Raw genomic sequence first — 27540 nt, 5'->3', positions numbered from 1 at the left:
TTTGTGGATATTTAAAAACTGTCTAGCAGGAAAAAAATTCCTAAACTGGGTTTAATGTTTTGTGGTAGGGCGCAGTGACAAGAGATGAAAAAACCTGATCTTTTATACTGAAAGGCTTACATTAATTTTGCTTTTCAGTGTCTACAAGAAGTTATGTGGTAATGATCACCAAAACAAGGACTTTATGCATGGTTTACGAAGACTGCTGTGGCTATAGAAGAGTAAAGAGTAAGCCATAGAATGAGGCTGTGCTGCCTATCTACAAGTTAGTTTCCCCTCAGCTAGAAAGATGTAGTCCCATTCCAGTCAGTTCTTCCCTGAATAGTGGATACGGTTAATGTTCTCCTTTTCCTAGAGCAGTTCCATACAGCACAAACAAAAATTTTGCTCTCATTTTGTTTGTGAATTTGTCAACACCACCATGTGTCCACATCAAAGGACATTTTTAGCACTATTTTGATGCTTCCCTATAAAAATATGAAAATAGGGAAGAGAAGATGGAAAGTCTAACACCAATATCTCATGTTCTGTGGATGTGCATTTAGTGCATATCATGTAAAGGACAGCCATGATTCAAAATAATTTCCTTGTCCTCATTTTAACTGTCTGATGAGATACCCAGATGAAATTGTCACAGTGGCATTCAAGAGACATGCTTGAAAGTTGAATACCTTTGTTTTTCAGATCTCCCATATGTACAGAACTTCTTTCATTTCTTTGTGTTTGCTACTAGATTGGATGCTGGAATGCACATGGGATGTGTTCAACATTTTAGGACGACAAGAGTATTACCACCTACTGAGTAGACTACTGGATAAGGATTCGGGAGACCTGAAGTTTCCCTTAGCCTACCAGTTGTCCATAAGAGGCATTGGACCATATCTTCTGCTCCCATCAAAACTGTGGTTGAGGAACTTTCTTGACGGTGAGTGTTCATTCTTCAGGTGCCTGCCCTAACTGAGCAGTTTGATTGTAAAGATCACCTTGGCATGGTCAGAACCACATGAATGTAATCATGTCTGCTGAGGATTCATCAGATCATGCAGATGTTCTTTAATCTGCATTTTCTGTGAGTCTTTAATAAAATTGTTGCTTTCACTTCACCTGTTATTTCTGGACAGAATCAGGCTCCCTAAAGATGTATTTTTCCTCTTTACTTCTGGATCTGTTCAGAGAAGGGAGAAGAGCAGAAGGAAAGGGTGTGATGTCATCTAATGTGATCCTCACCTTTACACAATAGTCTGTTACTCATCCAAATATGGAAACAGTCACTGCTGGAAAAAAAGAACCTGAGATTTGCCTCCTCTGGTGAGTGCAGTAACAACTAGTCTACAAAACTATCCTATTCTTTGCTGCTCAGCACATAGTGACTATAGGACCATTTCCTTTCTCTGAGGAACAGTCAGCTTGCTAGTTAGGGTATTCTGGTGGTTAAGAGCTGTGGATTTAAACTTAGACAGAATTTGGGTCCCCTGATGTCAGGTGAATGGTGGTATGGGTTTACTTACTAGTTTATATCATGCTCTTTTTTTTTTTTTTTTTTCCTTTTCATAAAAATGCAAATCCTGTACTTTCAATAGCATGGAAATACTCTTTTCCTTCTTTTGTCATGCATGGGTAAGACAACTCAGCTGTTGAATGTGGTCCAAGTGGCATGTGCAGGCCATGATGTGGAGCCATGATTTGGCTGAAAGAACAAGAATGTTCTTTACCAATGGGAATTTAGCTGATCCTTCAAAGACAGAAGAAGTATGCTTAGTATCAGCTATGTCCCCCAGATTTTCTGTCCTAGTAGGAACTGTCCCAGTTTAAACATAAATGCATCAGAAGGAATTGCATACATAAGTTGTGCCTCCTCTCTCCTCTTGCCACAATCAATGCTTAATGAAGACAGTCTCTCAGACTGAGACCAAATATGCCTTTATGGATGTTCTGTCATTCAGTACCTTGGGCAGGAACTTTCTTAAGGAAAAATTGTGGAACAGTTAGACTGTGGACATTCTGTAACTATTTCTGTTAGTATACTCTGCAACAGCTACAGGTATGTTTTCCTCTTACCCTCCTTACAAGTAAGCATTTTCCATGAGATCAAGGGGCTGAAACACTTCTGATCTGCTACTGAGTACTTTTTCCTCTGGAACTTTCAGAAATTATTTCTTTGCTAATTTGTTATTTACACAGATGTTTTTAGTTCGTGTATCCTCCAAGGGGGGAATTTTATCCTGTTACCTACTAACATTTGCAACTTTCCTTTTTGTGTTAAGATTGCTGCTTTTGGCAACACCATACCTGTTCTATTATTGCCCCTTTTGAAATAAATAAATGTCCTGCTTTTTTTCATGTAGATCATACAGATCTGAATGCTCTCTTTTATTCGTATGAGAATTTTATCAGATCTAACTGGGTTATTGTCATTCTTTTTTTCAAATTATGTGTATCTCTGCACCTTGCAAATTTTTGCTAAGTGATGTAGCCTACTGCACTTCTTGAATCTCTTTTCCAGTCTTCAGGCTTACCTTGGCCTGTGTTTATTACCTCCCTATGATAAACCAGTTTTATCACGTCCATGTGCTTTTTTACTTTGATCCTAATTTCCACATGCCTTTCTTCTTCAAATGTCTTTTCTTGTAATATAGATTCTTGTTTTCTGAGCCATGTCTGGAGCAGAGTCCACCCTTGGTGAAGCTTCTGTATGGACCTGGTGACTTTCCATGATACTTCTCACTGCTTATACAAAGGGCTGACTCTGGTTCTTCTGACAGGTTTGACGAGTTCCAAATCTCAGTCATGGTTTGATTTCATAGGACAAATTTGGCTTTTCAACTTTATATGAGTTAGAAAAGATTGTACTTTACTATGGTTCAAAAATAATTTTTGTTTCCTACTAAAAGGTATTCCTAACCATCCTTGTTTCTGTATGGAGCTCAGTACTTAAATTTGTATTAAATAGTTTCATAATTATCTTCATCTATGTAATTACAGAAGACTATTTAATATATTCCAGAATTGGCAGTTAGAAATAAAGCTGCCTCTAGTCCATCATCTTCCCTTCCTGACATCCACTGCTTACAAGTATACGGTTGAGCTCTAATAAGCCTTATTCTTGTAACAGCAATACTCCAATTTTCTGTGAATTTCAGCTCTGAGGAGGCTTTTAACTGGTTCCTGCTTCTAATCATTACTTTCAGAGTTCATTTATTCAGAGTTCAGAAATCATTCAAAACCTGGGTTCTGAGTGTTTGCTATTTGACAATATGTCAAATATGAGCTTCTTTATAGACAACAACCAGTTCCAGTTGGTTTATGTCAAAACCTCTTCAGGCACTGAGAATGGAAGTAAGAGAATTAGAAATCTAGAAGTGGCTTCAAAGCTATGGGAAAATAAAGTTGTTGGTCCAAATAAAAAAACCAGCTGGATTCTGGGGAAGAAAAAAAAGAAATTAAGATAGAGCTGGATAATTTTGTGGAAAGCTTTGTATCTTCTCATGGCTTGAGGACTTGGACAAAAGGTTAAAATCTTTCAATATAACCTGTCTCAAAGTAGGTGATAAGGAAATATTTGCCCGTTTTTGTAGCTTAAAGGGCTACAGTCTTGCTTGTCTTTTTCATGCTGTGCTTTGCTCTGAAGGAAGTGGTCCTGTAAGTAGACAATTACACACATTTAAGTAGAAAATTATACATTTCTATATGAGGTAGTATAGACTGGATAACATATCGGTTAAGTAGTTAAGGACTGAACTTGGATCACATATATTGTAGACTCTTCAGTCTTTGATACTGTCTCATCTTTATTGACTGGAAAAACTGCTGGAAGTAAGTATCTTCTTAACATCCTTTGTGGTGAATATTGTTACTGAGGAATCTTTCAGCATCTCTGAAATGTCACCTTCATTGTTTACAGCTGCCTTTCCTCTTAAGAAGTCTGCAAAATCCATCATTGTCATCTGGACTTTTTTCTTCTAATAAATAATTTCTTACAAATTTCTCTCAATGGATTTTTTTTGTTAAAGTTTTGTCTAGCCTTCCTGATTGCCGTCTTCTGTTTTATGCTGTACTATTTTCTGTGTGACTAGTTTGTACTGTTTGTGTCTTCTTAAGCTTTTATGTTAGTCTTGTGTAACCCTTTCAGCTGAATATTTTTACAGTATTGCCACTATCTTGCTTTTGTGTTTTTTTTTGTTGCTATTTTGTCTAAGAGGATTTATCTCTGCTGTGACTTCATGCTGGTATGGTTAAGTAGCTTAATCCCATTTCACAGTTTCCATCTCCTCATTTTTTGCTCTAGGATGTTCTTAGTTAGGTTTCTTGGCCAAAGTTTAGGTCAGTAGTTCTTCATTTCAGTATTTTATCTTAAAGGGAAGATTAATTTAAGCAGATTGTGGTCAGTATTACTCAATGGATGATCTGAAGATACTTCCTGGACTTGTTCCTGATCTTTAGTTTTAACAATCCCTCTTGTACACTCTAGAACTAGCTATTCTGAGCAGACAAATACAGACAAAGATTCTGAAAAAAGTTTTGTGATTCAAGAAAGAATTTTCTCTTGAGTCAGATTGGCAGGGACTATGTAAGCAGAGTAAAGGACTGTGTATTTATTTACTCCCTTGCTGCGTGGTATGGCACACAGGGATGTACTGAGTGTTTTTAATGTATGGAGAAACGTCTTGTGGCTTAAGTGTAAGGTAGTATTGAAAAAGATGTCTAGTGGACTCACCTGAAGTAAATGTCTATTGCATAATGACCTCTAATTTTGGGGACTGAGCTCAATGGCTCATAGTGTATTCCAGTTCTATGAACCTTATCTCAAGGTGTAGTTTGACCAGTTCTGAGCTATAATATAAAGTTTATTTATGACTGATTTGATCCCACTTACAGCTGTGCTCTGAAGGCTTCTCATGATCTGGAGATTACCAGTGATACCTCTTGTAATTGTAACATTTCTGAGACTTTGTCATCATTCTATTCAGAAAAAGATCCGATTAGCTATCACTGTGATATCAATTACATAATAATCATGACACTTCAATGAATAATTCTATTGTCATTCAACTGTCTATATTGGCAGCATAGTATCACTGAAATGTTTCTGATTATCCCTTACATTTCTATATTTGATGGCTATGGAGACCGTAATTTGTGTCTTACAAGTGAATGTATTTTATCCCTTTTCCTTTCTACACTGCATGCATTGTTCAGCCAATATGCTTGAGATGGGAATTTATGTTCATAGACTGTAAGCATGAGACATCACTACAATCCATAATCAGGCCATTAGCATTCTGCTCATGCAAGCCAGTGTAAGTACAATTTTCAGTGGCCTAATGTAACAGGTAATCATAAATTAGTATTTGCTTTAAAACAACACCAGATTACGCAGCCTGCATGCTTAAGGAGAATGACTCAGTAAGTAGTGCAGTTCTGTAATGAAGTGGGAGCTCATTAAACAGATGCTATCTACTTCAGTGATCTACATAAGCAGCAAACAAACCAAATGGAAATGTTTCAACTGAACACTGCAGTCAACCAGAACAAGTTCAGGTTCATTTACTGTGGCACCATCTACAGGAATTAGTCACAGTAATAATTGAATAGTTGCTTGCTAATTTATCATTTTACATTTGTAACTGCATTTGCATAATGTGTTGATTTTTTATGTCTTTGGTTACATTAAAATGCCCTCATCTGCGTATACAAAACCAGAACACAGTGGGTGATTTTAAGATTCATCAAACCAGCAGTGTTCAACATTCAGTGCTTGGACTGTTTTTTTTAAAAGTGTCTGGGTTTTTTTTGTTTCTGTTCTACATCTTTACACATACAGGCTTGTAATTAGTGTTTATGAAAGCTGAAATGTTTGTTTCTTTATGAATCATAGGTAGAGGCATCTAGATAGGAGCAATGACTAAGCAACCAACATTTCTAGGAGTAATGTGCTAGAAATGGCATGAGATATTTTTTCAATAGGCAGAATACCCAGAAATAACAGTCCTTTAGAACTGGAGTACATGCATAATTTCAAAGGTCAGCATTAGTTTTATAGTGTATTACCTGAAGGACATCTTGCTGACTGTAGGGGCTTTGCAGCTGCCAGGGGAAAACAGTACTGTATAATGTTGTTACACAATTCTGTCTGAGATGAATGAGATGAAAAAGGCTAATGACTAGAATTTGAAAAATAAAAATAATTTTTGTCATAGTTTCAACAATGTCTGATATGCATTAATTGCAGGTTATACACAGTGTGTGTGAACTATAGCTGCTAAAATGGAGGTAAATGGGTTCTCACTTTTTATATGGTGATATTTTTTATTAGACTGTATTTCTGGTAAGTGTTGATGCAGTGATGTACTATTCAGTGATACACCACCAGGCAGAATCCTTTGCTGCTTCAGTGAGATTTTTAATGTTGTTAGACCCTTTCAAAACTTTATTTTAATGCTTTATCTTTTTTTTATATCTCTTCATTTCTAGGAGAACTTTGATCCCACAGATACATCAGTTATCCTGTGTATTCTGACATGTTTGAGGTTTTGTGTCCTCTGCAAAAGCTCTTACCATTGTGAGCACTTGTCAAAAACTGCTTTTTTACAAGTAGCCAAACTTGTGACCTGTATGCAGACTGCGCGTAGAGTAACCGTATTAGCTTTCTTTTTCTGTGCATATTTGTCATACATAGAGTCCTAATCATGAAGCATGTAGGGATGAGCTCATTGTGGTGAGGTAAAGAGGAAAATTTACAAAACACTAGTGTTTAGCTTCAAAAAAATTGTTTAAGGGAAAACATATATTTATCAAACACCTTCCAGCAAAACTGCTTAGACTTTACAGGAAACAAAAGCCATATACTTGCTAGTAAGGTGCGAAGTGTATTGTCAAAGTGAAAATCACTTTCTGTTAAATGTTCACAAAATATTTTCTGGCCATATTTTCTGTAAGTTCATTCATGTGTTCCACAGAAAACATAGACTTAGTAGACCTCTACATTTATCGCTAACTCTGCTTCAATAACCTGCAACGCTAGCAATAATTGTGCTGAGATGGGTGGTTAGAAGGTGCACATTCATGAACACATAGCAAAACAATGCTAACAGCAACAAGTAGTAATTAGCAATATTGTAGTCATTCTGTGATAATCTACTGAAATTTGCATGGATATGTTTTATAAGCATTGACTTGTAAATTATCAGCTCTCTGGGATTTTACCTGGGTTATTCAGTAATTGCAGGAAATTTTAGCATTCTGTTTTACCTCCCATCAATTAAAGGAATGTCCTGGTTTCAGCTGGGCTAGAGTTAACTGTCTTCCTAGTAGCTGGTACAGTGCTATGTTTTGAGTTCAGTATGTGAAGAATGTTGATAACTCTGATGTTTTCAGTTGTTGCTCAGTAGTGTTTAGTCTATAGTCAAGGATTTTTCAGCTTCTCATGCCCAGCCAGCAAGAAGGCTGGAGGGGCACAAGAAGTTGGCACAGGACACAGCCAGGACACCTGACCCAAACTGGCCAACAGTGTATTCCATACCATGGGACGTCCCATCTAGTATAGGAACTGGGAAGTGGGGGCGGGTGTGATGGGTTGACCCTGGCTGGACGCCAGGTGCCCACCAAAGCCGTTCTATCACTCCCCCATCCTCAGCTGGACAGGGGAGAGAAATATATAACATAAAGCTTGCGGGTCGAGATAAGGACAGGAGAGATCACTCACTAATTACTGTCACGGGCAAAACAGACTCAGCTTAGGGAAAATTAGATCAATTTATTACAAATCAGCCAGAGTAAGGTAATGAGAAATAAAACGAAATCTCAGAACACCTTCCCACCACCCCTCCCTTCTTCCCGGGCACAACTTCACTCCTGGATTTCTCCACCAAGCCCCCCCAGCAGCACAAGGGGGACAGGGATGGGGTTTACGGTCATCACACGTTATTTTCTGCCGCTTCACCTCCTCAGGGTGAGGGCTGATCACACTCTTCCCCCGCTCCAGCATGGGGTCCCACCCACGGGGTCAGTCCTCCACGAACTTCTCCAACGTGGGCCATTCCCACGGCCTGCAGCTCTTCACGAACTGCTCCAGCATGGGTCCTTTCCACGGTGTGCAGTCCTTCAGGAGCAGACTGCTCCAGCGCGGGTCCCCCACGGGGTCACAAGTCCTGCCAGAAAACCTGCTCCACGGGCTCCCCTCTCCGCAGATCCGCAGGTCCTGCCAGGAACCTGCTCCAGCGCGGGGTTCCCAGGGGGTCACAGCCTCCTTTGGGAACCCACCTGCTCCGGCGTGGGGTCCTCCATGGGCTGCAGGTGGATATCTGCTCCACCGTGGACCTCCCTGGACTGCAGGGGGACAGCCTGCCTCACCAGGGTCTTCACCACGGGCTGCAGGGGAATCTCTGCTCCGGCGCCTGGAGCATCTCCTCCCCCTCCTTCTTCACTGACCTTGGTGTCCGCAGGCTTGTTTCTCTTACATGTTCTCACTCCTCTCTCCAGCGGCTGTTTCTCACTCTCCCAACTTTTTTTCCTTCTTAAAAATGTTATCACAGAGGCGTTACCACTATCACTGATTGGCTCAGCCTTGGCCGGCGGTGGGTCCGTCTTAGAGCCGGCTGGTATGGGCTCGCTCTCTCTCGAACACAGGGGAAGCTTCCAGCAGCTTCTTACAGAAGCCACCCCTGCAACCCCCCCCGCTACCAAAACCTTGCCACATAAAACCAATACAGTGGGGAATCGCCGCTCGGGGACTGGCGAGGTGTCGGTCAGCGGGTGGTGAGCAATTGCCCTGCGCATCATTTGTACATTCCAATACTTTTATTATTGCTGTTGTCATTTTATTAGTGTTATCATTGTCATTATTAGTTTCTTCTTTTCTGTTCTATTAAACCGTTCTTATCTCAACCCACGAGTTTTACTTCTTTTTCCCGATTTTCTCCCCCATCCCACTGGATGGGGGGGAGTGAGTGTGTGGCTGCGTGGTGCTTAGTTGCTGGCTAGGGTTAAACCACGACAAAGAACTAGAATTTTGGTTTATAAACATATGCTTACATGAAAACATTCATATTCCATGAATCTGAAGCATCTTAGTAACTGGAATATACCAGGAGTGGTATACTGAACTTCTGTTAAAGAAGAACCTTTCAGTGAATATGCCTATCATCAATCTGTGGGAGGCAAAGTAAAAAATTTCCAATGCCAAAACTGTGTAAGCCTTTCCAGCTTACAGAGTATACCAGTACAGCAAAAGAAAGCAATAGAGCTGAAAAATCTAACTCAGGGTAGCTTCCTACAGTCCCTTCCAGTTTATTAATCTAGTTTATTTAGAGTGTTTTGAAAAGAGGTCATCAACTTCTCATGCTTTTTGAATGTTTTTCCAGCATTTCCTCTATGAAGTGGATGAAAGTGCCTCAAACTATCCATATTCTTGCATCTGCTAATATGTGTAAACTATAGTCCTGTGTGAGTACCTCATGAAGATTTAGGACCGACTATATTGCACTTCAACACTTCATTTATATTAACATTCAGTTGCACATTACAATTCTGCACAAAAGTGATGAGCAGTTATTGACACCGATTGCATTTAACCTTTTGCTGACATAAAACAAGCTTCTGGTTATATCATTGTCCTATACAGTTAAATTCAATCCATCTAAGTAGCACCTCATTAACAAAAGGATGAAATTTAGCTGTGAATAATATGGCTGAAGAGAAGCACAAAGAAGTACAGGTTGAAGAAACTTATGTTTAAAAATAATGGTTTAATATTAGATTTGTAGGATCTTATGCCCTTCTTTTGGCTTACTTTCCCAGTCTCCTGGAATAAATAAAATAAACTCTCAGTTAAAAATATTTATTAATTTTTAACAAATAGGGCTTAACAAGTCTACCTCTGAATTTGACCGTAGATTAAATCCTTTCTTTGTTTAGTTATCCACCCCTCCCTGAAGATTGCTTGCCCTCCCGCCCCACCCTGCACCCGTATGACTAGAACTGTATTAGCACAAGCTCCAGAGACTGAGATGCTTTCTTTGCTGAAGGTCTACTTTCATCACCAGGAACAGATGATGATGCACAGCTGCAATTCACCACTTGTGAATCAGCAGTCTCCCCTTTGGAGAAGACAGCATGATGTCTATTTTCTCCTTGGTTTGCTTCATATATGTTGTGGTTTAACCCCAGCTGGCAACTAATCCCCACACAGCCACTTTCTCACTCTCCCTGGGTGGGATGGGGGAGAGAATCGAAAGAGTAAAAGTTAGAAAGCTAGTGGGTTGAGATAAAGACACTTTAATAAGTAAAGCAAAAGCCATGCATGCAAGCAAAGCAAAACAAGGTGCCTGCCATCAGCAGGCAGATGTTAGCCATCTCCAGGAAAGCAGGGCTTCACCACATGGAACGGTTACTTAGGAAGACAAATGCCATCACTCTGAATGTCCCCCCCTTACTTCTTCTTCCCCCAGCATGACGCTATATGGTGTGGAATATCCCTATGGTCAGTTGGGGTCAGCTGTCCCGGCCGTGTCCCCTCCCAACCTCTTGTGCCCCCCCAGCCTGCTCGCTAGTGGGGTGGGGGGAGAAGCAGAAAAGGCCTGGACTCTGTGTGAGCACTGCTCAGCAGTAACGACAACAGCCCTGGGTTACCAACACTGTTCTCAGCACAAACCCAAAACGTAGCCCCATACTAACTACTATGAAGAAAATTAACTCTATCCTAGCCCAAACCAGCACAATATATTATCTGCCCCTCCAGTCTAGCTCTACAGTTATTGACACTTTTCATCTGGGGCAAATCTTCTGATATGTTTGCTTTTGGTGTTGAAATTTCCATTGGTAGCTTTCAAATGCACAGGTGAATCTGCAGCCACAGTGTAGCCTATAATGCAGACCATTTCACACGTGCAGTTCTGTTTGAACAGATAATAGTACTGGTGGAATGGTGATCATAGAACTTTGATGCTAGTTTATCTACCATATTTTCAGTGGAAATTTTGTTAAATAGATTGTTTATTGGTATTTGCAATAATAAAAATGGAAAATTATATTTCCACAACTGAAAATAAGTCTCCTACACCTTCTTTTCCTAACAAATCCAGAAAGTTCATTGTAATAACTTGATTAGTTTTGTGGAGAAGTATTGGGGCCATTACATGAAAATAATACAACAAATATGTGACTTATATGACCTTATGATTCCTTTCTCTATTTTTTGTAGTATTGTTGTTCCTGCTATCTCCCTGGGCTTAGGACCATCATGTATTCATGTTACCAAATTTAACCTTATTACCAGGCATACTTAGATTCTCTTCTCTCTTGCACATTTTGTTTCAAGTTTGTCTTTCTCATTCAGAGTGTACCAGTATTTACTGCCTGAATGTTGCCTACATTGCGGTTTTGTGCTTGCCATAGATGTCTTCAGAAATATTGGCTAAAAGTATTTACCAGGCTAAATACAGCAGCTCATGAGATATGGCAACTTAGAAATTCCAAACTGAAGCCCTTTACAAGTTTTTTTCTATCATCCCAAGTGGTGAGTGTACAGAACCAGATCACCTCAAGCAGGTGGTTTTTGATATGTGCCTCATCTGCAGAAGCTTCTAGGTGAAGCTTTGTGGAACATAGGCTGTTTGATGTATAGTGCATGTTCTGCTGCAATTCAGCCTTGAAATATGGGGTTCAAGTTTGCCAGTGAGGATGCAATATGGTCAAGCATTTATGTTTTCATCCACAGCATGTGCCTAACTTTAAACAAGAGAATGGTTTCTGCAGTGTTTCAAAAATATCACAACAGACAGAAAACACAAACCATTATTAATTATGTTAATATCAGCTTAACTATCATTGTTAGTGTCACTGAGAGTGAGTCTAAGGCTTACGAGAATCCCTTGAATGATTGTGTGACAGTGAATGAGGTTACAATTTTACCAAAGGCAGAGAATGAGGAGTATCTGCTCTTTGGGAGTAGCTAACCATTTCCTTCTGTGATACCTATCCAATGCAGAAATTGGTTATACACTGCAGGCTAATGAGTCGCATGTCAGGAGGTGAGCAACAGAAATCACTAAAAGGGGATGGGGAGAGAAGAACCCTCTCCTACTTGTGCTTTTCAGAAAACAGGAGAAAAGTCAAATCTCAGGCAGGAAAGAGATGTCAAGAAAGATAAAGAGATATTGGGGCTTTAGTCTGTAAGCCGTTAGAGAAAAAGGAAATAGGTGATTAGATTACAAGGGTGTAACAAGCACACGTACAGGTTAGATGGCCTGGTAAATGTGCAAATTATGCTTGTGACAGTCAAAATCAAAGGAAAGAACAAGCCAGCTGGTTTGTTTTCCTTAAAGAGCAGTTTGTAATGAATAGAAACTGAAAAGGTTGGGCAAGTACAAGGTAAAGCTAATGTGGACCAAGTGCTGGCAATCTGATTTGATCTGGGTCTGAACCACATTTGCAAAGCAGCAGTGATTTATGAATACATCTTTTGGTACCAAAAGTATGAGTCTCTGTATGTCCTCTTTTTCCCTTCTTTGATACTTTTCAATTATTTGTGTTGCTGCTATTTACTGCCTGTGAAGTGATTTGAGCCTAGGTCACACAGGAAAATGATCCAGAGGACTTCTCAGAGTGTTTTACTTATGTTTTAAGTGGCTGAACATAACTCTTACATGATTAAAGGGTTCATCAGACAAATTAGATTTTAGGGAAAGGATGTGTTTTTACAGATCTTCACTCTTTTGCTTTCCTCCTCTGACTTTAGGGTGTCAGTAGCCAAGTCTATTTGCCATTTCATTTATTTATTTTCCATCCAAAGACTCACTACCTTTTTGAAAAACATATTCTCTCCTCCCTTTCCTCACCCTAAAAATCCTAGTCCAGGTCTATCCAGCCCAGTTTTTGCATAATAGTTTCCTTTGATAACCAAATAAAAATAAGACTAAACAGTGTGTGGTTTTTACTTTTACTCTGCTCCCACTGTATTTGTTTTGTGTGTGTAGGAAGGACTGGCTTCTTTTTGAGTTTGGAAGTGGTCATGGGAGATGAGGAGAGATATTTCACAGAGCATCGCCTAATGTCTGCCCCTGTCCAAATATCATAGACTGAGGAAAAGTCTTCTAGCCAATTTGCTGGTTTTGGCATTATTTCAAATAGGTTTGCTTCAGACTTGAAAAGAGGGGATTTTTGAAAGTTTTTTTTAGAGAACCTGAAAGCACAGGAAAACACTGTGTTTCTGAGAAGAAAGGAAGGAAGGATAAGAGAACATGAACAAGACCAAGATTAGAAGAAAGAGATAATATTTAAAATGTAAGAAGGAGTTCACTCCTATTTCACCATTAATCTACAGCATTGTGCATACAAGAACCCAGAGCAGAAGAAAAGTATGATGTAACTTAATTGCCCCTCTACCTCTTTCTTCCAAAATAAAACCCAACCAAACAAACATGAGTTTTGTTAAAAGAGTCTAGGAAGAAATGGGTGTTTCAGAAACTCTGAGACATTATGCGTGTACAAAGTGTCAGCTACAATTTTGCACTAAGGTTAAGTGACATAAATACGGAAATAAGCAGAATAAACACACTCTCCAGACCTTGTACATAACATGAAATCCCAGACATTCTTAGTTCTTGTTATACACAACGGTGTGTCTTACTGAAGAGGAGACAGGGTACAAGCAGTACTGCAGCACTCAGAGAAGCTGATGATTCTCTTTAATATCTTTTCTAGTTAGAGTGTTGTAACTCATCAGTTTAATGTGCTTGGAGAAGAATTTTCAAAAATTATGTTAGGTGCATAGGACATTTTTACATGAAAAGCAGAAGAGCTTATTTTTGGCAGACAGGAGAGGAGCAAGAATAAATTGCCTTAGCTTTGTCCTAAATACATTAACTTGCTAGAGAGATGAAGAAAATGACAAGAGCAAAAATTGCAAGGGCTGTACCTAAGTGTTACAAATTTTGTGGCAGTCAGCCAGAAAAACAGCATCCACGGCTGTCACAAGAGCACAAGGGAGCAAAGAAGACTTTTTGGTTGAAGAGAGATATTATAGGGCCGGGAATAAAGAGCTTAAGAAGGAGCTGAAAATGAAAACTTAACCCACACAAAATGGGGACAAAGGGGAGTTGAGTGTTCAAAGAAGGTACATTCAGAGCCAAACGGAGTACAATGATCAGTGGAAACCTCAAAGGCGTTGTGTGTCTGGGGTTCCTTAGTGAGTGCCCTGGTCTCATGCTTTGGGACAGATTCAGAGGTGATGTGGAAGTCAGGCAGCAGCAAGTGGGTAGAATGAATTCAGCGCCCAACTTTGAAGCCTAGAAAGTGCAAGTTAAATAATGGTATGTCCTTCTATCCATCCCATCTCTTTAATACATTTCACTTCTAGGTCCTCTCTGTATGTGGCTAACTTGACCTCCTTACACCTAGAGCATGAAAATTAGCTGTTACTTTGAAGGAATATTAGTTGTACATACATATGTAACTACATGATAGTGGGAAGTGTATAGTGATACGTTGAAACTTTTATTTCTTGAACATAGCTTCAAAATGAAAGAAATAGCTTGTTAGTGTTGAACTACTATTGGGCAGTCTTATTCTGGGAATCAAACTCTAAATACAGACTTATGGGTAGAATTTTTAAACTGTGATTTTAAAGAATATTAAGATTTAGGAATGAAATTTACACTGTAGTATTTAATGCTTTTTTTAATCCATGAAAGCTTGATAATTTAACACAAGGGAAAAAGTTAATACCAAGAACTATCTTTCTCTGTCAAATATTTCAAGTCTTATTTTTATAGATTATTAAAAATGCTTTGAACTATTTGCTTATGATTTAAAAAAAAATAAAAATTAAGGCACTGCTATCTGACCTGGAGTCTCTAGCTAAAAAACAAGCTAGTGATACGAATGAGGGCAAAAAGAACAAAACTGCCAGGTGTGGACAAGTTCCATACAGAGTGATGGTACCATGACAAGATTTATTTTTTTAACTACGTCTGATCTCTTTGTTTTCACAGCTTCTCCAAAAGAGAATGGAAATTCAATCATGTGTGATGCTAGAACCAGAATTCAAAATTTCGATTCAAAGCAATAATGAAATAAATATATTATCACCATGTTTACTTGACTGTTTGGTACCAAAATGTAAACTAAGGCACATATGCTAGGATCTGGATGGATCAAAGAAACATACATAAGGACCTACACACCTACTTTTCTGTCTGTAGCCAAAGATAGATAGACAGATAAACAGATAGACAGATAGATAAACAGATTCACACGTGCACCACCCCCCCTCCCCCAAGATGTCTGGGATGGCAAGTGGTATAACTGCCCAGCTTTTTTTCCTATTTCTTATATTTTTATTTATGCAAAATTTTTTCTTTCTCTGGTCAGAAAACTTCAACCCGTTTGGCTGGCAGAATTCGCAATGTCCTCATAATGATAACAAAAATTATAATAAAAATCAGTATCGGATTTTATTACAGGTAGGCAGAAAAGGGGAAGAAATACATCACTGAGCTTCACCCAGACATTATCTAAGCAGTTCTGGCAAAAATGGTATAAACCCATCTTTACTCTCCATTGCATCCAAATAAGATTGCCAGAAAATGAATTAATTTATTGTTTCAGTTGAGAAATGTTTAATGTAAAATCCTTTTAGGGAATCATCAGTCTAGTTGCAAAACTAGGTCACCAAAATTTACCAGTTTGACTTTAAATGGCAAGAAATAATTCATGTATGTAAACCATGCATCAGTAGTATAAATTTCTAAGGAGGTTTGTTTTACAATTGAATAGGTGTTGCTTTAGTCAATGCCAGACACTAAGGGATCTGGCTTCCTGAACAAAATTTTGCAACTTTATATTGATTTCAGTCAGTTTTCCCTCTTCAATAGTCTTATATGCAATAGCCATTAAAAATGCATTGTTGATGGAGCTGATGTACGTCAATGTCAGAAGTGTATTTTTTATGTAGACAGATATATTTCACAGTGGAGCCACTTTTTTACTGAAGTAAAAGTAGGACTTTTTTGTATTTCAAGTTTCAGCATGTAATAGGGTGCTCCTATGCTGCCAACTCTTTCTCATTTTAAAATTGAACAAAAGTCTTCTCCAGTCTGCCTACAGGTTTGGAGTCCACTTTTACTAAATCTGAACAGCAGCAACAGCTCCATATGTTTGCTTTCGTTCATTTATTCATGAGCACCTGAAGAGCTGTCATTTGTAGGGCCCTTGCACTATTTTATAGAAAGGTGATTTGGTGTGTCAAGCATGTCATCATTAGAAATATTTGTCATTTTAGTACCACATATATACATTTTGTATTCAAAAAATGGGAAGTCTGAAAGGCAGAGCAGACAAGAAAGTAGTGATATTCTGGATGACTGAATGGATGTTCAGAAAAAGCCTTAGTGAAAAGAAGGTAGAAGGGAAAGGCAATTCAACAGTGCAAAGGTTATTTTCTTTGGAAGATTTTGTATTTATTTTAAGTTCAAAACAGTGAGCAATTAGTCTGCACTGGAGCTGGTATTGATTTTAGGGCTGCCCTGATTAGGACTGAACACCTGCACATAGCTAACAAATGCACCTTCTTTTACTTCTGCAGTCCCTGCAATAATACCTCCCATTATATCCATCCACTTTTTTAGGAATCACTTCTTAACAGCCTTTCCTCTTGTAAGATAGAGGTGACACATGCATAAGGTCGCCTTATATTCTTGAGTTCTGCTCCCTCAATTATTTTGGACTTACATTGGTGTATGTCAGAAGAGTGAAGGAAAGAACAGTCAGTTTTCTGCTTTTTAATTGTCCAAATAAATTGTGGAGAGAAAGAGAGATATTTCTCAAGTGTTCTTCTGGATGTGCCTTATCACTGCAAAAAAAAAAAATTCATTATTTTTATCTGAGGTATCTTCTCATTTATAAGTAACAAGGAATACTTTTGGATCTAGGACAGTGAATTCTAAAGTTTGCTAAGTAAAGAAACATTGTCCAGTAACTTTCTTCAACAGCAATAGAAATGTTTCTGCCATGCAGGTGGTAAAGGTATAAGCATTAAGAAGTGAAGATTAGACTTCTATGCTGATAATATGGATGCATTTCACTGTATGAACCACAGAAAATATTTCCACAGCAAATCAGCATTTCAACCTTTCAGGAATGGTATGCTATGACCTTTATAGCATATCTATTTTTTAGCAATTAGACATAAAGCTTTGCTGGGCAATCAAAAATAGTTTGAGCATGTTTACTGGAAGATATTTTCCTTTTAAAGCCTGCTCTGTAATTAAACTTGAAAAAAAAACCACCAAAAAACCAAACCCCAGTTGTAATTCTTACCACATTTTCTCTTCTGTGCTTTCTATATGTAAAATGTTGTTACCATATAAATCATGTTATTGTGTTGTTATGCATCTACAAATTAGCTTTTTATTTCACTCTGATACCACAGCAAATCACCATCTAAAGTTAATTTCAAAAGATATAATTTTTGTGTACTCCTTCTGGAACTCAATCTCAAATAAATGTAAGAGCGTGCCATGTAGGCAAAAGGCAATAAATAGGCAGAATTCATTTTTGCAGCTCTCTGAAGGTTGCAGATAAGACCATGGAACTGGCCTCTATGGACTGAAGAGGTAATAAACTTGAATAAAACTTCATAGAAGAAAACTGAGCTATTCTCTTCCAACTGTTTCAAACTCTAACAAAAATCAAACGGGTAGGGAGCAGATAGAAGAGTATTCCCCAGTGGAGGACACGACAATGTTTCATTCTCTTTTGGTTGCTCTATGCCAAATTAGAATTTAATAGGTATATTACTTGCTATTTGCCATGGTTAGTGATATCACTGAAAAAAAAGAGCAGAAAAACTACTGTCTTCCCAGAAAAATGTATTCATTTTTATGTATGTTAGATGGAAATGAAGTGCTTTTAAATCTCAGTGGAACTGAAAGGGTGACATTTCACAAAGTTTCAGTTTATGTGTCTGAGAGGATCTTCTGCTGTGTCTTATGGCCTGAGTCTCTATCTTCACAATAATCAGCTGCACTGTTTTAAGCTGAAGAGAATAGGTGACAAAATTTCAGGAGGAAAAAAAGCGAATTAAGATTCAGAAGAAATACAGAAAGAAAAGGTCTAAAAGTACATCTTGAACGATCAATGCTCTTGCCCAAGCTAAAGCTGCGTTTCTGCTCTGTAAAGTGGTGGGACAGCAAAGGTCTTCTTTTTGCTCCAAACCAGCATCATTCTGCCTTTTTTTTTTTTCTAGCTGCAAACCACCTGAATTATATCAAGCCAGCAATGAATACTCCATGATTTGCCAACTGCCACAGAACTGGGAAAAATAAGAGTCAGAACGCTTTAATGCTTAGCATTTACTGTCATTCATGGTTTAGTCTTTGTTTTTAATTGAAAAGTTTATTTCATTTATTTACTTGTTATACTTATAATGCAGTAATGGATTGTGGTGTTTTCTGAAACACAGTACTATCCAAGAATAGTTAGCAACTGGTAGATCTCAAAGGGTTCTGACATTTTTATTTTTTTTACCTGAGATTATCCATGTCAGAGTGTAGTTCCAAGTGATCCAATATCTTCAACCTTGCAAACATTTGTTTTGTATTACTATTCTGTGGGGCAAGGGAAGAAGGGAGGGAGAGGGAACCCAAACTCTAACAGATACTTATTTGCATTAGGTTAAACATAATCAGAAATTAATTTAATTTGAAGGAACAGAGGAATGTAATAATATACTCTTGCAAAAAATAGAACTAGTTTTCAGCCAGACTTTTGCCTCAGCTAAATGCATATATATTTACAGTGTTACATGCTTACATAATTTCATACCTGTTGACTAAAGTAATGAATGTGTTGACAAATACACTAACAGATACACAGCCCTTCTTACGTGAAATCTTTTACTTCTGAAAGGATACTTAGTTGGATGTGGTCTTACTGTTCACTTTTTTATTTTAAGAGCATGTGCCAGGCACCCGATAATTTGATTTTTGCCCTGTTTGCATTTGAACTGTGTGGTTCCGCATCGTAAGAGTAGTATGAGTACCAAGCATTGCCTTTGGGTTACCGTGAAGCGTTGTGTGAATGGTTGTGTTGTATGTCACAGCTCTTATTAACTCTAGTGCCATTGCTAATGTTTTAATGTATGCATATATGTGCCTCGAGGGAGTAGTTTGTGTGTTTTACTTGCGTGATACACAAAAATACTCCCTTCCTTTTGCCTCTATTATAAATTAATACATGCCATCAGGGGACCTCTTAAGATGTAAAATTGTCATCTTGTGAACGGTATGGATGACATCGCATGAAAGTGCAGCTGAGCAGCTACCCATCCTGTGAACAAAACAAAACTCTCTCCCTGCTAGCCCCTGGTGGCTTGCATTAATTTGCCATGAATGATTCACATTCCTTCATTGCAGTTATTATTGCTCCCCTCATCTTTTGTTTGCCAATTTTGAGTGGCACACCCTCCGCCGTGGTGGAGCGCTCTCAGACAAAACCTCGTCTTCCAGCCCCCCGGCAGGACTCTCCAGCACCGGGCAATGCCGGGGTGTCCCTGCACCCGGCTGGGATGTCACACCTGCACAGGGAAGGACCCTTCTGCGTTCATAAACCTGCCGGTGCGTGATGTCCAAATTAGGGTTTTAACTGAGAAGCTAGTGGGTTAATCAGGATCCCGCCTGATCAGGGCATGTGTTGGAGAGTGGATCAGTTGTCTGGCAATGACACCTGCCAAAACCAGAAGGTTTTGTTCTTCTGCCGATGCGCGGTGCAGGCTCTTATCTTGTGAGAATTCGGGGAAGGGAGCCTGCTCATTTGCTGAGCCTCTGGGTCTGTCTTCACCCGGCTGAAAGTACTGCAGGGCAAACATCAAAGGGTTTCCAAGTCTGACTCTGTAATTGTAAGGCTTCCAAAGTTCAGATGCTTATTTGAACTTTTTGAAGTCTCACTTCTGCCTTGTAGCCCAAGCGGGTTGTTCCCCACCCTCCCTCTGTTCTCCTGACGTGCATTCACATCCCTTCCTAAATCCAAACTACTTCCATTGACTAATATTATTTTTTTTTTCTCTGCAGGCCTCCCCTTATCTAATTTCTTCTAAACAGCTGACTGAAAACCCCCTCAATTTTGGTGACACTGGATGAGGAGAGATTTGACTCTCTGTCAGTCAGTCAGCATTGCTCTGCTAGCATCTCAGTTCTGGGTTTGCTTTACCTTACGCATTCCTGGATGCATTACTGTCCCAGAGAAAGAGCAGAGCACAAAGTTGAGGACAACTGACCTAACACAGACTACCTGTTGTGTTTGGCGTTTTTTTTTGAGAACTGAAAGGGAAATTCTCCTGTGGTTGTTTTGGAAGCTTAGCTGTTTCTCCAAAGGCCTTGCAAATCTGTGGAGTTTTGGAAGTGTCTGAGCTCTAGCCTGCAGCCAAGCCTGGCTCTCTTTGAACGCTGGTGGAACTCTCATTAGGAAATCAACAAAACTCTGTCTTGCTAGTTTGAGGCAACTCAGAGTTGCATAAATATGATCTTTGGCATGTTAATAGGTTTTCTCACAAATACAGCATGTTAAGTATTTTCTGTTTATGCAAGCTATGCACTTTGGTTAAAAAGCCCTTCCTATGGCACAATATGTTACTTTGCCAGATTGTTTAATAAAAAAAATAAAAATCAGTGTTACTTTGATTGTATTTCTGTGGTACTATCTGCATGCTTTGCTACACAAGAAAGATTTGAAAAAAACCTAAGCATTTCTAAACATATGCTTGTATGTGTATACTTCCAGAAATATTTTTTAAATCCCCCTTCCATGACTCTTCCTTGTGTTCTGCAGTTTGGACACTCAGCTTTTACTGTTGTGTTAACGACTTGTCCTAAACAGTTCTCTAGCTAGACAGCACTTTTTTTTTCTCCATTTACTAGGAAAGAGAATGACAGGACACTCTGACATTTTTTTACTCATCTCTTTATGTACTGTGTCATCTGGAACTATTATACTGTGGCTTACTTATTTTTAACAGTAAAACTACTGTGATGCACAATGCTCTTCAGTACGCCATAAAGGAAGAATCCTTTTCCAGACAAGCATAATGGACTGAGCAGGTAAGCCAAATGTCAGGACTCGGATTTTGCAGGTGTTGAAATAGCTTCTCATTTTTTGCATTTGAGTAAAATACAATATCCAATACCGGGTGGGACAGCCAAATTGCACTTTTGTACTGCATTTTGTTTCTAAGGCCAGTGTAGGCTATACTGTAATATCTTGCCTCTGATTCTGGTAGAATGAGTCCCTCAGATTCATCCTCTACTTTGTTGCATCTTGAGGCAATTTGCTGTAGAGTGATTAAACTGTCCTTTTGCGTGGGAGCTGAGACTTCTTTGACAAGCTCTGGGCCTGTCATCCTGAGACCAGGTAACTAGTCTGGTTTTGATCTTTCAGAAAGACTGCTTCGATGGTCAAGGCACTAGTCAGATTAGTTAATGTGATTTGTAAAAGGGGGAAACAGATTAGGATCAGGGACTCCATAAGGAAGGAGTTTATGGCAGAGGATATCAGAAGGTATATCATACAAAGAAATAATGATGTCTCATTTTATTTGGAACGGGGCAATAGTAGAGGACAAAAATACATCCCCTGCATAATGTTGAAAAGGCTGCCTTCCTTTTAAAGGAGACCCTGCTCATCTTTTAAGTGATCAAGGCATGAGGGTTTATGTTCAGTCAGGCTAAATCTGTTACTTTGTATCAGAAAGCATTTGAATACAATTTTTTATTCGTTAATTAAATTGCTGATGCAGCCAGTAAATGCACTTTAAAAATAGTACTACAGGGTGTAATGAGTTTCTAACCAGACAATAAAGCTGAGGAAAGCTGAAGTTCATTCTAATTTAATAGACATCATCCTTACTACAACAGTATTTTCTTACAATTTCTCACCAAACTGCTGTTTACAAGTCTCTGTCCTAGTTGACTTTAACCACTGTATGAGATGCTAGGAGAACACTCCATGGGACAAGGTTTGCCAGGGTTTTGTTAAAGCAGTTGTATTCATGGATTCAGAAATCTGGGGCAGTGGGACTCTAGGAGCTGCATGGGCAGCATAGTGATGGAAATACATCTTTCCTCTGTTGACATGCTTGTCACCTTGCATATCAGCTTTGTATTAGAGTAGAAATCAGAAGAAATTGTACAACACACCTGATACTTAAAAAGTCTTTTTAGCTATTTATGCTATAACCAAGTCTGTGTGTGTGTGTATAAATATACAAGTATGAAAGCATATATATCTATTTGCACATACAGATCTATATGCACACCTTTTTTTTTTTTTTTCCTTCACTTAAACAACATAGTCTAACAACATGCCAGACAACTCCAAATGCTAAGGTCCATTGTCAGGTCCTAGAAAATGATGCTGTTTGGAGAATGGACCAAAGCGTAGCACAGGCAACACAGAATCACAGAACAGTTGAGGCTGGAAGGGATCTCTGAAGATCAAGTGGGTCACCTAGAGATGGTTTCCCAGGACCATGTCCAGATGTCTTTTGAATATCTCCAAGGATGGAGATTCCACCATGTCCCTGGGCAATCTGTGCCAGTGCTTGGTCAGCCACACAATGAAAGTGTTTCTTGATGTTCAGAGGGAAGGATCACCTCCCTTGACCTGCTGGCAATACTTTGTGTAACACAGCCCAGGATACCATTCACCATTTTTGCAGCAAGGGCACCTTGTTGACACATGCTGGTTCCACCAGAACCCCAGGTCCTCTTCTGTAAAGCTGCTTCCCAATATGTTTTCATATCACCTGCTCCTTAGAGACCTAGAACTCACAGGGGATGGTGCTTTGTCTAGACTGGGATATTGAACTTGCACCATAGTCACTTCTTACCTATTTGCCTTCTGAACAGGTAGTGGGGAGGAGAATGGTTTTAGCTTGACTGCTTTGGGCCCTATATTAGGTGTCTTTTAATTAGATTTCTAATAAGATTGCTTAAACATACAGATTCAGTGGGCTGTCATGTGAAAATAGACTCCTTTTATGCTTCTAGATTTTAAGAGGAAAGGGTCCGATGTGCCTACTGCTGCTCCTCCATTGTTCAGTATGGATGACAAAGTAGTGGAAAAAAATGTTTCATATATGCTTATGATGGGAATCTTCTTCTCCCTCTCTCTGGATATGTAATAATGCACCATCATATTGGATGTAGCAAACTCATGGTAACTTGAATCCTGACTCTTTTTCAGGAAGAAGTCCTAACAAAAAATTTAGGATTTGGTCCTCTAAACCACAGCATATGTTCTTCCATGAGGGTCATATCTGAAGGCAACTGCACTGCCCTGACAGCTGCAGAATGTGCCTAATGATAGAGTTTGGTACAGTTATTAGGGATTATGAAGGTTGGTTTTACCTACAGCACTATAGAAGGTCTTATGTATGCAGTAGAATTGTTGTGCCTCAGGGTAATGAAAGTGTGAACATTGCTAATAGCTTGAGTATGTTATTTGCAACATAATAGTTTTATGTCATTGTTAACTTAAAATGGTTTGGACCTGAATTCTTAGCACTCTTATTTAACTTTTATGTAACGTATACTAATGCTCTCTAATTCTCTTCATATAATCCAAGGTTGAGGAAACAAATTCCACAAGAGAACTAACTACAGGGTATTTAGCAGCCAGTCAGAAACCTGACCTGAATATTATTTGCATTTAAATATTGTAAAGCATACACAATTGGAGTACAAGAGAATTCTTGAATTAGAGAATTTAAACTCTGTAGGCTTTTAGGCTCATTTCTGCTAACCATGAAATAGGGTGCCAGGAGCCTTATTAATGGGCATAGAGGCATGTCTTCGTTTGTCTTCAATTTTAACACTTAAAAACACATGTTGGAACAATGTGTCATTTAAAGCTGGGTGAAATACTCAGTGCTCACTCTCCCAGGAGCCAGACGTGGAAACAGAAACCTGCTTTGTGCCAATTTTGGACAGGGATTTCAGCGGAGACCTCCCACTTTCGATGAACTGAGATGAACTCCTGAGCAGTCTCTGGGTTCAGTGAGGTGGGGCTCTTTCAATACTTTCTTTGGGGTCTGTGCCACTTTGCATAGAAACTAAAGAGTCATTAAACACCTCTAAAAAGTGACTCCCTAGGGTGTCTCTAAACTGCTGATTAGGACACTCACCTCTAGCTGCTGGGGTGGTTCTTTATGCAAGGGGCAAAGTGTTGACTCAGGCATCTTTCACCCAGTGGAGAAGGGACGGGGACCTGGGGCTCCCATAGCCTGGTTTGGCAGGCAGAGGTTTACAGAGGGAATTACGGAGAGGAAGAAGGTGTAAGTGTTTGCCCCCCAAGGGACCCACGTGCTTCGTCGCGGTGTGCTGTAGCTGGAGGTAGCAGCATCCTCTTTGCTGTTGCTGGGACTGCGGTGCAGGCACCCCCCAGTGCACCAACACGCACATCAGGTGGGAGGGCAAAGGTCCCTGCGCCACTGCCTCTTCCTCAGCTGACTCCTGCTTTTCCTCTTTGCTGTCCAGGGTGAAATGTTTCAGTCAGAGTCCAGCAGGACATGAAATGCTTCCTGCCTCTGCTTTCTTTCATTAATGCAAGAAAAAAAGAGAAAATTTAAATTCAGCCTGGATTGAAGCTTTTTTGTTGTTGTTTCTTCTTTCACTTCATCTGTTCAGCTGAGAAATCAATTATTTGCACAGCCTCAGTATCAGGAGAGAGATCTTCTATTACCATTTCCTATACTGAAGAGCTTATTATGACTACATAGGGGTTATTGTATTCAAAAGCAAAGGGATTATAAATATCTCAATGTCTTCTATAGCTGCTAGTAATTATTTTTCTTTCCAGCTATGTTACAACCATTGAAGTTCATGTTTAGGTTACAACATTCCTTGTGTGAATGTTTGCTTCTAATTAATAGAAGGATGTGCTGGGCTTGTCCTTCCACAGTGTAGACCCTAAACCTAGAAGAAATAGGTTACAGTAATGGAAGAACTCTTTCCTGTGAGAAATGTGGCTCGAATTCCTTGACTTCCATACTACTAACCGAAGATACAAATGCTTGGGGTTTTTTGTCCTGCAGGCTGTATTAAGTAACTTTGTTTTACCCTGCATGAAATGCAGCCCCTGACTTTTGTCAGCTGTCTGTATTTTTTCCAAGACAGCAAAGAAATAGCTGCTAACAAGCAAGCAGCAGCATAGTTAAAATTCAATGTAGATGATAGCTGGAAACACGCTGAGGGTAAAAGAGCTGCAGCCATTTCAGCTTGCTGTTCCATAACAAACTACAGAGCTTCTAACAGGACCAAATGTCCTGACTCTTCTCCCCCACTGTGGAAATGCTTTCTCCCTCCTTTCCCTCCCCTTCTGTAGGGATGAGAAAAACTCGATGCAATCTAAACATTTGCTGATATCATCTGTCAGAAATAATCCCTAAAAAAATATTAAGGGAGACAGGAGAACAGCAAACCTCAAACCAGTGTTTAGGTCATAAAGGCCAAAGGCATTTGTGTTTGTTTCAAGATAGTCGAGACCAGAGTGGAGGTCTGGTATTTTGCTGGTGACCGCTGAAGAAGAGGGATTTGGCTGCTGGCAGAACATAAAGCAAAGCTGACAACAAAGCTTTCCTTTCATGCTATCCAAATGAACACATTTCTAATCTGAAATTCAAATACTTGACAACAGAGAGCCTGTGAGCTGGGCTTTGAATAGGAAATTGCTTCATGGTTTTAGCATAATGAATTAGGCAGTTAGAGTAAATCCATTTAGAAGGCATAGAATGCTTTCACATGCCTTGTAAAAGCTAAAAACCCCTACTAATTTCCTAAATTTCTCATGACTTGCAAAAATGTCTAAATGTTCTGTGCAAATGTGGTTGTGCATGTTTTGTTTGGCTTATTGCAGCTATGTAGTTTCACTCTTCTATTTTACAACACACTGATTATTTAGATAAGATTGTACCTTAATTAAATGCCATAAATAACAGCTAGGACATTCTTTGAAAACTAGCACTCTCACCAATAACGAGAGTACATTAATTAGTCCTGACACTCTGTTCTTGTCAATTACTATTACACTTTCTGGAGACACAGCATTAGGCTGAGACAACAGCCAGGGTGGAGTCACACCAAGAAAATCAATAGAGGGATTCTCTGAACTGTTAACTGTATACTGACAAGATGCAGCTTCAGTCTCATGTTTTGGACAACAGCAGACCCATTCTACATGGCAGCCTTCATAACACTTCAAGGAGACTGAACAGAGGCAGTGTTACAGGTAGCATAAGGAGAGATGCTGTGACAGGATGTAGAGTGAGGAGCTGTTGTTTCTTTTTTGCATATGCCTGACCTTGGAAATCATTTGTCAGGCCTCCTGGGAATATGATGTTCCTTTCTTCTGTGCATTATTGTTAAATGCATTAACAATAATGCATGGTTAAATGCATTCCAGTCGTGTTTGTCAAAAGGAGCTTCTTTTTCCCTTCCCTTCCCTTCCCTTCCCTTCCCTTCCCTTCCCTTCCCTTCCCTTCCCTTCCCTTCCCTTCCCTTCCCTTCCCTTCCCTTCCCTTCCCTTCCCTTCCCTTCCCTTCCCTTCCCTTCCCTTCCCTTCCCTTCCCTTCCCTTCCCTTCCCTTCCCTTCCCTTCCCTTCCCTTCCCTTCCCTTCCCTTCCCTTCCCTTCCCTTCCCTTCCCTTCCCTTCCCTTCCCTTCCCTTCCCTTCCCTTCCCTTCCCTTCCCTTCCCTTCCCTTCCCTTCCCTTCCCTTCCCTTCCCTTCCCTTCCCTTCCCTTCCCTTCCCTTCCCTTCCCTTCCCTTCCCTTCCCTTCCCTTCCCTTCCCTTCCCTTCCCTTCCCTTCCCTTCCCTTCCCTTCCCTTCCCTTCCCTTCCCTTCCCTTTCCTCCCCCTTCCTCCCCTTTCCTCCCCTTTCCTCCCCTCTCCTCCTCTCCTCTCCTCTCCTCTCCTCTCCTCTCCTCTCCTCTCCTCTCCTCTCCTCTCCTCTCCTCTCCTCTCCTCTCCTCTCCTCTCCTCTCCTCTCCTCTCCTCTCCTCTCCTCTCCTCTCCTCTCCTCTCCTCTCCTCTCCTCTCCTCTCCTCTCCTCTCCTCTCCTCTCCTCTCCTCTCCTCCTTTTTCTTTTTTTCTTTTTCTTTTCCTTTTTCTTTTCCTTCCCTTTTTCTTTTCCTTTTTCTTTTTCTTTTTTCTTTTTTGTAATAAACCTCAGCATTTTATTAATATTTTTGAGAAAATGTTCAAATTCCTGTTTTTGAGATTCTGTTCTGCTGCAATGGCTAAGCCAGAGAAGAAACACTGAGTGTATAGGCAACTGCATAATGGCTTTTCAACAAATGCATACAAACAGATAATAAGGCATGACATTCTTGCATTCAGAAACTTAGTAGGCATCACAGCAAACCCCCTTTTTTCCCATGGAAACAAGCTGAGTAAATAAATGGATTTTATTTTAACACATAATTTTAAACTTTGCCATCAGAGATGCCACGGAACAATGAAATAGTTCTTCGGGTTGGCATAGTAATAAAAGAATTA

The 27540-nt window shown here is 39.6% G+C and overlaps 1 long non-coding RNA gene across 1 annotated transcript; it reads left to right on the top strand.

Annotated features, from left to right (window-relative positions):
- Positions 1-739: 739 nt before the first annotated feature.
- LOC142026754 (uncharacterized) lies at positions 740-20624 on the top strand. Its single transcript, XR_012648906.1, has 3 exons — positions 740-925; positions 1174-1308; positions 20064-20624. It is a non-coding gene; the product is annotated as an uncharacterized LOC142026754 (long non-coding RNA).
- Positions 20625-27540: the final 6916 nt, after the last annotated feature.

This window comes from Buteo buteo, chromosome Z, assembly GCF_964188355.1.
Source record: "Buteo buteo chromosome Z, bButBut1.hap1.1, whole genome shotgun sequence".
Lineage (NCBI taxonomy): Eukaryota > Metazoa > Chordata > Aves > Accipitriformes > Accipitridae > Buteo > Buteo buteo.
The sequence above is the reverse complement of the archived record's forward strand: the minus strand, read 5'-3'. Positions and strand labels throughout refer to the sequence as shown.